Below are 13505 nucleotides of genomic sequence, written 5' to 3'. Positions count from 1 at the left end.
CTGCATCATTTTTGGATCCAACTTTGCCACCCTTTGATCCCGTGGGCTTTTACTTTTCTGACCAATCTGCCATGTGGGTTCATGTCAAACACTTTGTTAAAATCTATATAGATCACATCAAACATGCTGCCTTCATCAACCCTCCTTGTTACCTCCCCAAAAAATAGAATCAACTTTCCCTTCAATTCAACTAACAGAAGGAAGAGGCACGGAGCAGGATAATAACCGCCTCATTTGGAAAGTGCTGCCATGTTCATGCTTTGGAAAAATGTTCTTTCCTGCAGAATGCAAAAGCTGTGTGTTATTCTACATTATAGGGGACTGGACTTTCATGGAGAGCCTTTAAAAATGACGGCCAGGACCTGATTCCTGGATTCCTGGCTCCATTCCTGGTATTTCTGATGTGGAGATTTCCAATGTTCGCCAGGGCCTTTTAAGGGTGTGGAGGTTCAGGCGGTGAATCAGTACCCTATACTCCCCCCGACCTGGCTGTCTCCATTGAGGGACTGGACATGACCTCGTCCCCTGCAACTTTCCTGGGGTCAGGCCAGCTTTTCATAGGGTCATAGCTCACGGCCCCCCAGAGGTGTCATGAACTATAGTCTGCATGAGGGAACCTTTTGAAACATAAGTTCGACAGGTTGTCCTGACTGCCCCCCTGTCAAGAAATCCCCTCCTCCTGCCCACCTCCTATGAATCCCTAGGCCTCCAATCACCCACTAGGGCCCCTCATGCCCGTCCCATTCACCCACCATACACTGCATAGAAGAAACGAACCCCATAGTGACAGTCATTCATTAATAACTTGCCACTTTCTTTTTTAAAAAGTCCTTCTTACTACAGGGAAATAAAATTGATGGTGGCAATGGGCGTATCTAGCATGGGAGGCATGAGAGGCCACAGAGGTTTGGTCGGGGTTATAAAGTGACATGGGGAGTGTGTAGAGGGTGCAGGGGTGTGAGGAGTGATGATTGGAGAATGGTTTTATTATAACAGGGATGATGTTCCACTGCCTTTTAAACAGCCCCAGTGGCTGCCTCCGAACTCTTCCCCAGGTTTGCTGACTCAAATGCAGCCCACTCACACCCTATCGAACAATGAAAAATCAGTATTCGTGGGCACTTTCTCCTGAGGCGAACTGGCCTAGCTGGGAAATTTCCCGAATCCTGCTACCTGCCTCACGGATGAAAATGTAGCCCATATTGTTCAAATATATAAATTGTGATGTTAACTTATTGATATTCCAACAAAAATCTTGTGAATCTATTGGCATCATTGGAATCTTCCACCACCGACGGAGGCCATACAGCCCATCATGTTTGTGCTGGCTCTTTGCAAGAGCAATCCTATTAGTTGCCAATGTCTTTTCCAATAACCATGCAAATGTTTCTTTTTCTGTTCCATTTGTGTGTAGTTAGACAGCACAGCAAGTACTTTTTCAGCTGCTCACTGTATAAATGAAATTTAATCCTATCCTCCCTTCAGGGTACTGCCATAAATTTAAATCTAATATTGGAAGAAGAATTTGCATTTATAACAGAAGGTTGATGAACTGCAGCTAAAAGATGCACAATGCAAATTCTTGGCGCTTATCTTTACTCCTACATATAGACTTATTGTTTGTCAACACTGACATCTGCAGGGTCACAAGTCAGCGTATCTAATCCTTTGATTAAAAAGCCATTCACTATGTGGATGGAATGTGTGCCAAATCTCCCACAGATGCAAAAGTAGACTTTTAAGCTTAAAGAGAACCTCAGTTCTCACCAATTTTTACAGACGCACAATAGAAAGCATCCTTTCCCGATGTATCACAGCTTGGTTTGGCTCCTGCTCTGACCAACACTGCAAGAACTACAAAGGGTTGTGAACGTAACCCAGTCCATCACACAAATTAACCTCCCATCCACTGTCTCCGCCTATACTTCCCGCTGCCTTGGAAAAGCAGCCAGCATAATGAAGGGCCCCACGCACCCCGGAAATATTCTCTGCACCTTCTTCCATCGGGAAAAAGTTACAAAAATCTGGGATCACGTACCAACTGACTCAAGAACAGCTTCTTCCCTGCTGCCATCAGACTTTTGAATGGACCTACCATATATTAACATGAACTTTTTCTACACCCGAGTTATGACTGTAACGCTATATTCTGCACCCTCTCCTTTCCTTCTCCCTTATGTATTCAATGAATGGTATGCTTTGTCTGTATAACGCATAAGAAACAATACTTTTCACTGTATCCCAATATACGTGACAATAATAAATCAAATCAAGTCAGTCAAGAGTACCAGATATGATGCAAAGCTATAGGGGCAGACTCTTTAGCCTCCCACCCTCAGTAAACAGGGTGATAACACATTTCTTGTGGAAACATAGCTCTGATTATATGCATGCTGCAAACGTGAGGTGATTTTCAAGTTAAACTATCAGCTATGCCATCGGTGGCTATTCCTTGTTGCCCATTGGTCACCCTTTGGTTTGCCCTTGAGGTTGAAATACAGCTGGCACAGTTGACTGCCACAGAATGAAGGCATCATGATATCTGCCAGGATACTGGGCATTGATCAGCCTGATTCGCTTTGATCACACAGTAGCTGGACGGTGAGGGAGTGGAATCCCTTTTGGTTCCAGAGTACGGCAGAACTAGCATGAGGTGCTCACAACATGCAGTCAATGATAACCTGCACCATGGATAATCTGACAACCCTGGCAAAGTCTTATGTTTGTTCTCTTTGGCAAGAGGGAATGAATTGAAATGATCTCATTCGAATCAGGGTACTTATAACCTCCCTAATGCAGCAGCCAGTCACCTTCCCAGTCACTGAAAGTAGTTCTGACCGTGCTCTGAAATAGGAGTTGTGGTTGCAGCAGTTGACAGATTTCACTGAAGATGGTCCTTACTGATGTACAGGCATCCAACCCATTGTTCCTTACTGAGGTTCAGTAGCAGAACAGCTCTCTTAACACCCTGGGTGGATATGGCCCCCTCTCTCTATCCTCCTTCTTCCGGCTGCTTGCCCTGCTCTGTGTGCCCCTTTTCATTCTTCAAGTCATGCTCTATTTTTAGAGTAAAGCCAACTACTGCACCATGTCAGAGAGTCACTGCTTTAAGCAGAAGCCTTGAAGTCGGCAAAAACAACTACAGCACCTGCCAACACCATGTCAACGTTTTAAACTTCAAACAATTGGGAAAAACCCCAAGAGAATACAGAGTGTAGCAATGGCCAGTCATTAATCTGTATGCAGTTGTTGATCCTTTTAAGCAGCATTAGTGGGTAGGTCCTTATTGCAGTTTAACAAATGTTCAGCTGTGTAAGGTTGAAAGAGGGCTATAACTGGAGTGTTATAGTCATGACTTGAGGCTTTGCATAGCTCTGACATGCTAATGCCTTTAACAAGATGGTATCCAACACAGTTGTGTCAAAAGTGTGCGCATACACTGAGTACGCCATTTTGGAACCAGAAGGACACTCCAAACACCTGAACAAAAAATACTACCAAGTCCAATTTCTATTTTGTTTTTTCCAAGCTACATGCATGTGAACTATCGCATAAGAGGGCAATGGATTCAGGACTGTTTGTGTTTCCTAGAAGACTCTCAAATTAAAAAAAAAGACCAGTTCATGCAATAGATCTGTGGATCTGAGTAACGTAAGCTATGAGGGATCCCAGTTGTGACATGTAGTCAACATCTGTGAGGCCTATCAGGGCGGGAGGGACAGATGTGGAAATTGGTTTCAGCTCCATTCGCTAGTTTGAGAAATGAGAAAATCTTCAGGTTTCTACCTAACAGTAACAATTCCTGCTGTCGTTTGTTGATAGTGAGTGGGAACAGGGTTGAACTCACCAGTAATTGTAGTCCTTGTAGTCTCATGGCCTACTGATATTATAAAAGAACATGGGCACCTAGCTGAGGCATTGTTAACACCTGTTGAACAGCACTTGAGCATGTAAGTTGAGGTACAGTCTTCAGGAGACAAAGGGCAGAATTTTCCCACCCTGCCTGCCACAGGAATCGTAGCGGGCGGAAGCAGACCATGCAAAGGTCTGTTGACCTCGGGTCGGATTCTCTGGCCTTGGGGTGAGCGCGGTCAGAAAATCCCACCCAAAGAGTTAGAAAGGAGAACAACAATGGAATCACAGAAACCTTGGTGGGTTGCTTTGAACTGAATGTTGTGCTTAATAGGCGAAGTGGTGGCACAGTGGCATTGTCACTGGACTAGTATTCCAGAGATCCAGCATCATTCTCTGGGTACCAGGGTTCAAATCTCACCGTGGCAGATGGTAAAATTTGAATTCAATAAAAATCTGGAATTAAAAGTGTAATGATGACCATGACATGTTGATTGTTGTTTAAAAACCCATATGATTCATTAGTGTCCTTTAAGGAAAGAAATTTATCATCCTTACCTGGTCTGGCTCACATGTGACTCCAGATTCGCTTAACTGCCCTCTGAACTGGTCTGACCTCTCCCCTCTGAGCTCTGACCTCCCATCTCAATCCTGACTTCTCAACTGAATAGAATAGTATAGAATCCCTACAAGAAGTAGGCCATCCAGAACCTATCCCCGTAACCATGTGTATTTACCCTGCTGATCCCTCTAGCACTAAGGGGCAATTTATCATGGCCAATCAACCTAACCCGAACATCTTTGGACTGTGGGAGGAAACCGGAGCACCCGGAGGAAATCCACGCTGACACGGGGAGCAAATGCAAACTCCATGCAGACAGTGACCCAAGCCGGGAATTGAACCCGGGTCCCTGGTGCTGTGAGGCAGCAGTGCTAACCACTGTGCCACCATGCCGCCCCAACTGATCTCCTCCTCGCTCCTTCTTCTGCACTTCCCGACTGTGGCCTGCCCATGCATCCAGTCTCTCAAGCTGGCTGGTCCACTGGATCACCAATAACTGAAGGGAGGCGATCAGTAAATGGAAAGACAGGTGGAACTCCATTGCCTCCAATCATACTTCACTGGTAAAATGATTGGAAATGGTCTTTTAGCTTAGGCACAATAAACTATGATAGGGATAAAGAAAAGTCACTAAATACATAAAACTGACTGAAACAAATGTCAGGCGTGATTTTCCTGGCCTGCTGCACTGGTCGAGTAGCATAGTGAGCAGGGAATCGCAACTGGCATCCGGTCAGTCATGATCTTCCCGGGCCATTTGTTTCAATGTATTCAGCCTTGTGCTGGGGAACAATATGCAAATCATGATTTGCATCTCCTTAGTGAGCACGGGACGCAATCGTCCGGGCTCGCTAATGTTCCTGACCCCGCCGGTGGAGGTTCACACAAACTGGGGTCATGTATGGTTCCCAGCAATGGTAGGACTGGAGGCCATTGAGGCCCCTGGGAGGTCGGGGGCAAGGGGGGTGCCTCTTGAGCAGTGCCAGCCTGGTGCTGCCAACCTGGTACCCTGGCAGTGCCAGCTTGGCATTGCCCACTGGGCACCCTGGCACTGCCAGCCTGGCACACTGTGCTGGACAGAGTGCCAGAAATTTATTTAACTAAGCTGGCCCAAAAAAAAACAGGCAGGAAAACTTCTCGTTTTCCCACCCGTCGGGCACTTTGTCTATTTTTGGAAAAATCGCACTCACACTTTTCCATGAAAAGGTTTTCGCCGCCAGTGTTGGATACGACATTTGTCTCATTTTATCTATTAAAAGAAATTCCAAGTTAAAGGTCACATTGGGATGGCCTGAACTCCCAACGGAGAATCTTTGGAAAAGGCAGCAGGCGAATGAATTATTCTGCAGTTTGACAATTGCATTGTCACTGAAAATTGCTCTCTTTTGGCTGTCACCTGTTAATGTTCTGAAGAATTGTCAATGAACTTAGCACCAAACTGAATCTTTCAGGGAAAAATAAATCTGGAAAATAAATCCCGATTAAATCACCCTTTTGAGTAAAGTCCATCTGAAGTTTCACTGCACGGATTGCTGACAGTCACTCATGATAACTGTTAGAAACTTTGCATTGTGTCCCTGAACGTTTAGAAACAGCCTTAGAGCTTTTTTAAAAATGAGTTTATATTTTGCTGCACATTCTTCATGTGAATTAATTCACTTTTTGCTTAGCAATTCTTGCCAGTCTTTTTTTGCCAAAAAACATTTGAGTGTCTAAAATGTATTTACTGAAATCTAGCCCCGCACCATTCTCTACTGCAGCAGTAGCCTGGGGAGTCCTCAACACTGACACTGGATCTCATGAAGTCTCATGGGTTCAAGTCAAACACAAGCAAGGCTTCCTCCTGTCGATTACCACTGACACCTTACCTCAGCGGATGAATCAGTACCCCTCCATATTGAACACCACTAGAAAGAAGCATTGATGGTGGAAAGGGCACACAGTGCACCCTGGGTAGAGGACTTCAATGTCCATCACTGAGAATGGCTCGGTAGCACCCACTACTGACTTAATTGGCAGCGGGTGGTGAGAGAACCAACAAGAGGGAAGAATCTATTTAACCTCTCCATCACCAACTATCCATCAACATGCCTCTGTCCATTATGGCACTGGTAGGAGTGACAACCCCACAGTCCCTGTGAATACAAAATCCCATGACCGAAGAGGAAACACTCCATTGCATTGAGTGGCACAACCACTGTGCTAAATGGGGTAAATGAAAATCAAATCTAGCAAATCAAAACCGGGAATCCATGAGGTGCTTTGGGACATCAACATGAGCAGAATCTGTTACTTCACAGCCTGGCATATTCCCCACTCTACCATTTCCATCAAGCCAGGTACAACCTTAGTTCAATGAGGAGTAGAAGAGTATGCCAGGATCAGCATCAGAGACACCTGAAATTGATGTGTCAAATTGGTGAAGCTGCAACACAGGATTATGTGCATGTTCAACAGCAGACGTGGCATGTTACATATAAAGATAAGTACAAATAGGTCAGATCATTTCTCTTGCGTCTTGGCAAATCCATTGCAAATATAATGGTCAATTAAGCAACTAACGAGAGGAGAAAGCTCTATGAATAGTCTCATCTTCAACGAAGGTAGAGACCACAAGTGAGTGCCAAGTCAGAGTACAAGGCTGAAGGATTTGCAACCATTTTCAGCCTGAATGATCCATCATGGCTTCCTCCTAAGGCCCCCACTACCAGAGATATCAGTCTTCAGCCATTCAATTACCTCGGCGTGAACATAGAAAAGGCTGCAGGCCCTGATAGCCTAGCTGCAGTGCTAGAGATATGTTCTCCAGAACTAGCTGTAGACTTAGTTATTTTGCTATCTCGAAAGTGAGTGTACTAAATACTCATTTAACAAGTATGGAACTGCCTTATTGTCCATTGTAGTCTCGTCTTCCTTGTCTCCTTTTCACTCTGTGACAAACAGCCGCAGCCCATCCGTATACTATAACCGCAATTGTAGACTAGTTAGATATTGGGCTGAGTTAATGTCTGAGAATGATGGAGGTATTTTTATTATAGAATGATCTTGTATCAGAAAAGCATTTCCTCTTTAATTGCATCTTAGTCACTGTCGGTTGTCATGTAGCAACATGTCAAGAAAGTGCTGTATTCCAAAGACATTTTATAAAGATCTATCCTTGTAATTTTAAGTCTTGTTATACAGTATGTCTTAATTGCATTACACCAGCATAAGGCATACTGCGTTGGGTAAAGCTTTTGTGAAGTACTTTGCGACATATCCTGAGATTGTGAGAGCTGCTCTATAAATACACCTTTCTTCCATGATAACATAAATCATGTTGAAATTCATGTGGACAGCTCCTCTGGCTCATCCACTTCCCCAGTCAAAAAAGATTTGCCAAAATTCCTTTTTTAAAGAGTGGCCCTTTAACAACAAAAATCCTTCAAGCCTGGGGGAGACATTGATAAATGCCTTCCAGTGTAGAGCACAGGGGGATGTCAGGAGAATGCACGTGTTTCCTGTGTGTAAGTAGCAAAAGTAACTTGAAATGATATTCTGATCCATTATTTGATTTGATTTATTATTGTCACTGTATTATTATACAGTGAAAAGTATTGTTTCTTGCGTGCTATACAGACAAAGCATACCATTCATCGAGAAGGAAAGGAGGAAGTGCAGAATGTAGTGTTACAGTCATAGCTAGGGTTAGAGAAAGATCAACTTAGTGCAAGGTAAGTCCATTCAAAAGTCTCTCAGCAGCAGGGAAGAAGCTGTTCTTGAGTCGGTTGGTACGTGACCTCAGATTTTTGTATCTTTTTCCTGAAGTAAGAAAGTGGAAGAGAGAATGTCCGCGGTGCGTGACGTCCTTAATTATGCTGGCTGCTTTTCTGAGGCAGCGGGAAGTGTAGACAGAGTCAATGGGTGGGAGGCTGGTTTGCGTGATGGATTGGGCTACATTCACAACCCTGTGTAGTTTCTTGCAGTCTTGGCTGAGCAGGAGCCATACCAAGCTGTGATACAACCAGAAAGAAAGAATGCTTTCTATGTTTCCAAATAGCTGTCGAGTGGACAATTTTTATAAAAGAAGAGTTATTGTGAAGGGAGCTTGGGCCTAGATCCTTTCTTGAAAACAGTAAAAAAATTGCGATTCTGGAAAGCTTCTTGTGCCGCACAAATTGTATCACCAGCTCCCTTCGCAGACTTGTTTTTGGACTTTTCAAATCCCGGAGGATGAAGAACCTGGAAGAATTTCAGAATCTGGGATGGGATATGGAAAAAGCCGTTAAGAGCTACACAACTTTAAGCCTCACAACATATTCCCCTTGTAAAAACTGTTATTCTGACTTCTATTTCTGACAATGCACATATTTTCAGCAGGGGAGTTGCGTGGGAGAGAGGATTGGAGGGAAAGGGACGCTGCGCTTTTTAAAAAGAAATGTAATCAGTCTGATACGAAACCCGAACTGGCCAACTGCCTTGTCCTAAATTGCCAGTCCAACTGCTTCTTTCAAATCCCTCATTTTATTGTGACCTCTGGAACTTGTCAGATGTTTCCATTTTCCCTTCCATCACTGTCTGTTTTAAAAAAAATTTTATCTAATTTTTTTCAAGCTTTTTATATGCCAACCAAGTAGAAAGAAATTTGCGTGGGCAGTCATTTTGAGAATGTTGTACTGACATTGAAAAATACTTTGTCTGTGAGGGAACTATAATGATTTGGCGTAACCAGAAACATGAGCATTGCAATGGGATACACATTCCTTTTTAAAAATATAGAAAAGTCCTTTGATAGCATTGTTGTCACAAAACAAAATGCACGTGTTTAAATTTTTAGTAACAGTTAATTGACATGATGAGCATGAAAAAATGTACGCTTACTGAATTATATTTTTATACAATGGTGGTCATTTTGAGAGGACCACAGATAGAGTTATAATAAGATGAATTCTCCAAGCCTTGCTTGGCACTAGCTACACTGTTAGCAGCAGAGTCTTACAATATTATTCCCTGTATTTATTTATATCATAGAATCATAGAATCCCTATAGCGCAGAAGGAGGGCATTTGGCCCATCGCACCTGCACCGATGACAATTCGACCCAGGCCCTATCCCCGTAACTCCACGTATTTACCCTGCTAGTCCCCCTGACACTAAGGGGCAATTTATCATGGCCAAACAACCTAACCTGCACATCTTTGGAACGTGGGAGGAAACCACTGGGAGAACGTGCAAGCTTCATACAGTCACCCAAGGCCGGAATTGAACCCGGGTCGCTGGCACTGTGAATCAACAGTACTAACCACTGTGCCATTGTAATCCTGACAGTCCAATTCTCATCTGTTTCTGCTACATTTTCTCTTATTTTTCTGATAAGTGGAAAAATCATGTTGAACTTTTTCTACCATTTATTTACAAACTTGGTGGTGCATTTTTGAAGAAATTTGGCGCATAGAAAAACCAGTTCAAAACCAATCAGTGATGTTACTTATTCACTGTGATGGCATTCTTTGTCATTGACATATGGTGATCAAGGTCAAATGTGTAGCGGTTGCCAAACATCAAATGGGTGATGGGATTTTTCAGACACAGATACCCATAGACCAATTGTGACACTCGAAGCCAATGATCAACAGTTGATGGCAAACAGACACATCTGCTGGATTTTCAGGGTCCTCAAAGTTGGGAATGAGGGAGAGGGCGGCAAAAATACCAGTGTCAGATGGTGTGACAGTTGCAAGACACCAATCCTGGCATCAGCAAAAAATATTAGAGTAGGCGGAGAAGACAGGACAAGAATCCCATTCTCCTTCCATCTGAGGCCAATTAAAAACTATTAAAGCCTCATTAAGAGCAATTAAATGGAGATGATGGAGGCAAGATGCATGGCATGAAATGTCCTTGCAGCACTGCTTGTGGGCCAAGAGGAAGAGGAGTGTTTTCCTGTAGTACAGTAAGTATCACCCCAATGCAATTGGCAAATGTTTGACACAAATGGCAATATCCAAATTTCACCTCCTCACAATGTCCTCCGCCAGTGATGTCCCACTCACTCTCCTGCCCCACCCCTGAGTAAATATCGGAAACTCAGTGACTTAGTGCCAATAATGATGAGGTTTTTCAGTAATGCTGCTCCCACAAATCAATCCTAATGGTGCCACTGTTTAGAAATAAACAAATAGTGTTGTGCATCCTGTGGGTTACCAGTGACCAGAAACTGAACTGGATTAACCATATAAATACTGTCACTACAAAAGCAGGTCAGGGACTAGGAGCCAGATTCTCCAACCTCACCCGCAGTTGGGATTCCCCAGTCCTGCTTCTATGAATGGAGATTTGGCTGAATGCCAAATTCTCTGTTCTTGCTGGCAGCAGCGGAAGGGTGTGAATGGCTGGGAATTCTGCGGGAACACACCTCATGATTTCCCAAAGCCTGCTCACAATCTACAAGGCATAAGTCAGGAGTGTAATGGAATACTCTCCACTTGCCTGTATTAGTGCAGCTCCAACAACACTCAAGAAGCATGACACCATTTCAGACAAAACAACTTAATTGATTGGCATCCCTACCACAAATATTTAGTCCCTCCATCACCGACACACAGTGGCAGCAGTGTACCATTTACAAAATGCACTTCAGGAACTCACCAAGGCTCCTTAGGCTGCATCTCCTAAACCCATGACCACTACCATCAAGAAGGGCAAGGGCAGCAGACACAGTGAATCCCATCACCTAGAAATTCCCCTCCAAACAATTCGCCTTCCTGACTTGGAAATCTATTGCCATTCCTTCGCTATCACTGAGCCAAAATCTTGGAGCTTCCTCCCCGACAGCACTGTGGATGAACCTACAGCACAGGGACCTGCAGAAGTTCAGATAGGTAGCGCACTACCACCTTTTCAAGAGCAATAAGAGTGAGCTTAGCCAGCAATGCCTACATCCCATTCATGAGTAACACAAACATTTGGAATATCAGTAGGCTACTGTTGGTAACATTCATAGAGACAACTTACAGCGTGTTTTTTGATTCAACTGAACAGAGACCAGAAGAAAGTGAATGGTGTCCATCAGCACCTGTACCACTGCAGCCCTTCTGGCAGACTTAGAGCCCTCCCTGATGCCTGACTAGATTCAGGAAGAGCCTCTGGCCACCTCCATCTGGACCTGATGGCAGGGCTCAGAAGCCGATAGGGAAAACTGCTGCCCCAGCAAGCAGCCTCACTGTAATTCTGTCAGACATTGGCAATATAAGATGCTCCTATATACACTGTGCACACAGTCGTGTTGCAAATTAAGTAAAGACAAACACCTCCTTTCACTATAGTCAAACTTCATTGTAATGAAGTTAATTATTATTAGAATAAAGACCGCCCATCAACATTTCACAATCAGTAAGAATTAAAATAGGATTTGGGAACAGGGCTGTCACATCATATTAGAATTGCAGCATGTTTGGAGGTTAAACACCAAGGCAGACAGTTTGGACTGAACGGCCTGTTTCCATGCTAAAACTGCAAAAGAATTAAATGCAATCAAAGCTCCTTATTTTTCTGCTGCTGGCTAATGGCATCATTTACACTGGAGTACTGCCACAATAATAAGATGTACTTCATCACAATCCTCACTCCCTCCCACTCTTCACATGTAAGATTTGCAGTACCAAATCCCACAGACATCCAGATGCAATTGTTTTGGCTTTCAGGATATGTCTAGTGCCACTGATACTTCCGACAAGAGAAACAAGTGGAAAATATGGTGAAACAGTGAATACTTCAGTAAAGACTAAGAGAGCTCTTTCCCTCTGTTTTTGTTATTTAAATATTTAATAAAAGTGGCAAATGCTGGAAAGAATACAATCTGATTGTATTCAGTACTGCCAGATTTTACACACCTCAGACTCAGCTGCTGGTCACAGTAATGAAACCAAATGTTTGGCAAGACACCATGAAAGGAATTGTTCCCTTCAAATGTGCAAGTCTGTCTCTGAATCTGATGGGCCAGGCCCAGTCTTGAGAAATTTCTGAACCTGTATGAGTTAGCCCAGTCTAGCCCAGGTCAACCTCATCTATAAATCATACAGTCTAGTAGTGACTGCTTGCGATACCAACCGTGGATACTTTGCATGTTCATTGGATATTCTTCTGCTCTCGGTTTCAATGGAGGTCTTACTTCTTTAAAAAAATTGTAATGTCTTCCCTTAAAACAATAGACAGATGTGAAGAATCCTGCTTTGGACATCATGAAGAAGGCTTCATAATCTTGAGTATATTAACAGCACATGTTTAGTAACAAATCATAACCACACATATATATATATATATATTTATATATACAGTAGAGGGTTCAGGTATGGTCTTTACATACCTCTAAGTCTTTACATATCTCTGTCCATCCTAGACTTGATCTGGGTCAATGTACCTTCTTACATCACGGTGTGGGTGGTACTGTACTCAGTGCCACATTAACCCAGTACGCAGCAGACCTACACTGCATCAGTGTATTACAAGAAAAATGTTGTGTGAATACGTTAAACACTAATAATTATTTCAAGGCTTCTGAGACCAATTTAACAGGAACCCATTCTTTACCCATTTACCAGAATTAACTTACTAGTTGATGGGGATTATTTGAAAAAGAAAAAAGTCTTACATTATTTGTACAGATGTAAGCACATTTGGTGTTCAATGATGTTAGTTGAGGCATAGGAGAATTTGTCTGCTCTTTTTCAAAATAATGCCATGGCTGTCCAAGTGTGAGATCAGAGAGGGTCTCAGTTTCTGAATTATCCCCGCACTGCCAACAGTGCAGTACTCCCTCTGTACTCTCCTGTAGATTTTGTATCAGCAACCTTCTGGTACAGAGGTGAGAGTGCTACCACCTGAGTCACGACTGACACTCTAATTGTTAGCTTTGCAGTGACTTTACTAACCTATTGACAAGATGTCTGTCAGGTCAAATCATCTCACATTTAAGATTTACATTAAGTGTTCCAGGGATTAATACTTCCTTAGCTGGAGCAAGCATCTGGTAGATCCCCTTAAACTGGCAGTTCCCTAAATCAGTTACTCTCCAATCAAAGTCATGTTACAATATAATGATAGTTACATAGGC

General features: G+C 43.2%; 1 protein-coding gene across 2 annotated transcripts in view; it reads left to right on the top strand.

Annotated features, from left to right (window-relative positions):
• The window catches only part of ddr2a (discoidin domain receptor tyrosine kinase 2a), a 163391-nt gene that overhangs the window by 57906 nt on the left and 91980 nt on the right, over nt 1-13505 (top strand). The gene's annotated exons all lie outside the window — the stretch shown is intronic.

This window comes from Mustelus asterias, chromosome 8, assembly GCF_964213995.1.
Source record: "Mustelus asterias chromosome 8, sMusAst1.hap1.1, whole genome shotgun sequence".
NCBI lineage: Eukaryota > Metazoa > Chordata > Chondrichthyes > Carcharhiniformes > Triakidae > Mustelus > Mustelus asterias.
The sequence above is the reverse complement of the archived record's forward strand: the minus strand, read 5'-3'. Positions and strand labels throughout refer to the sequence as shown.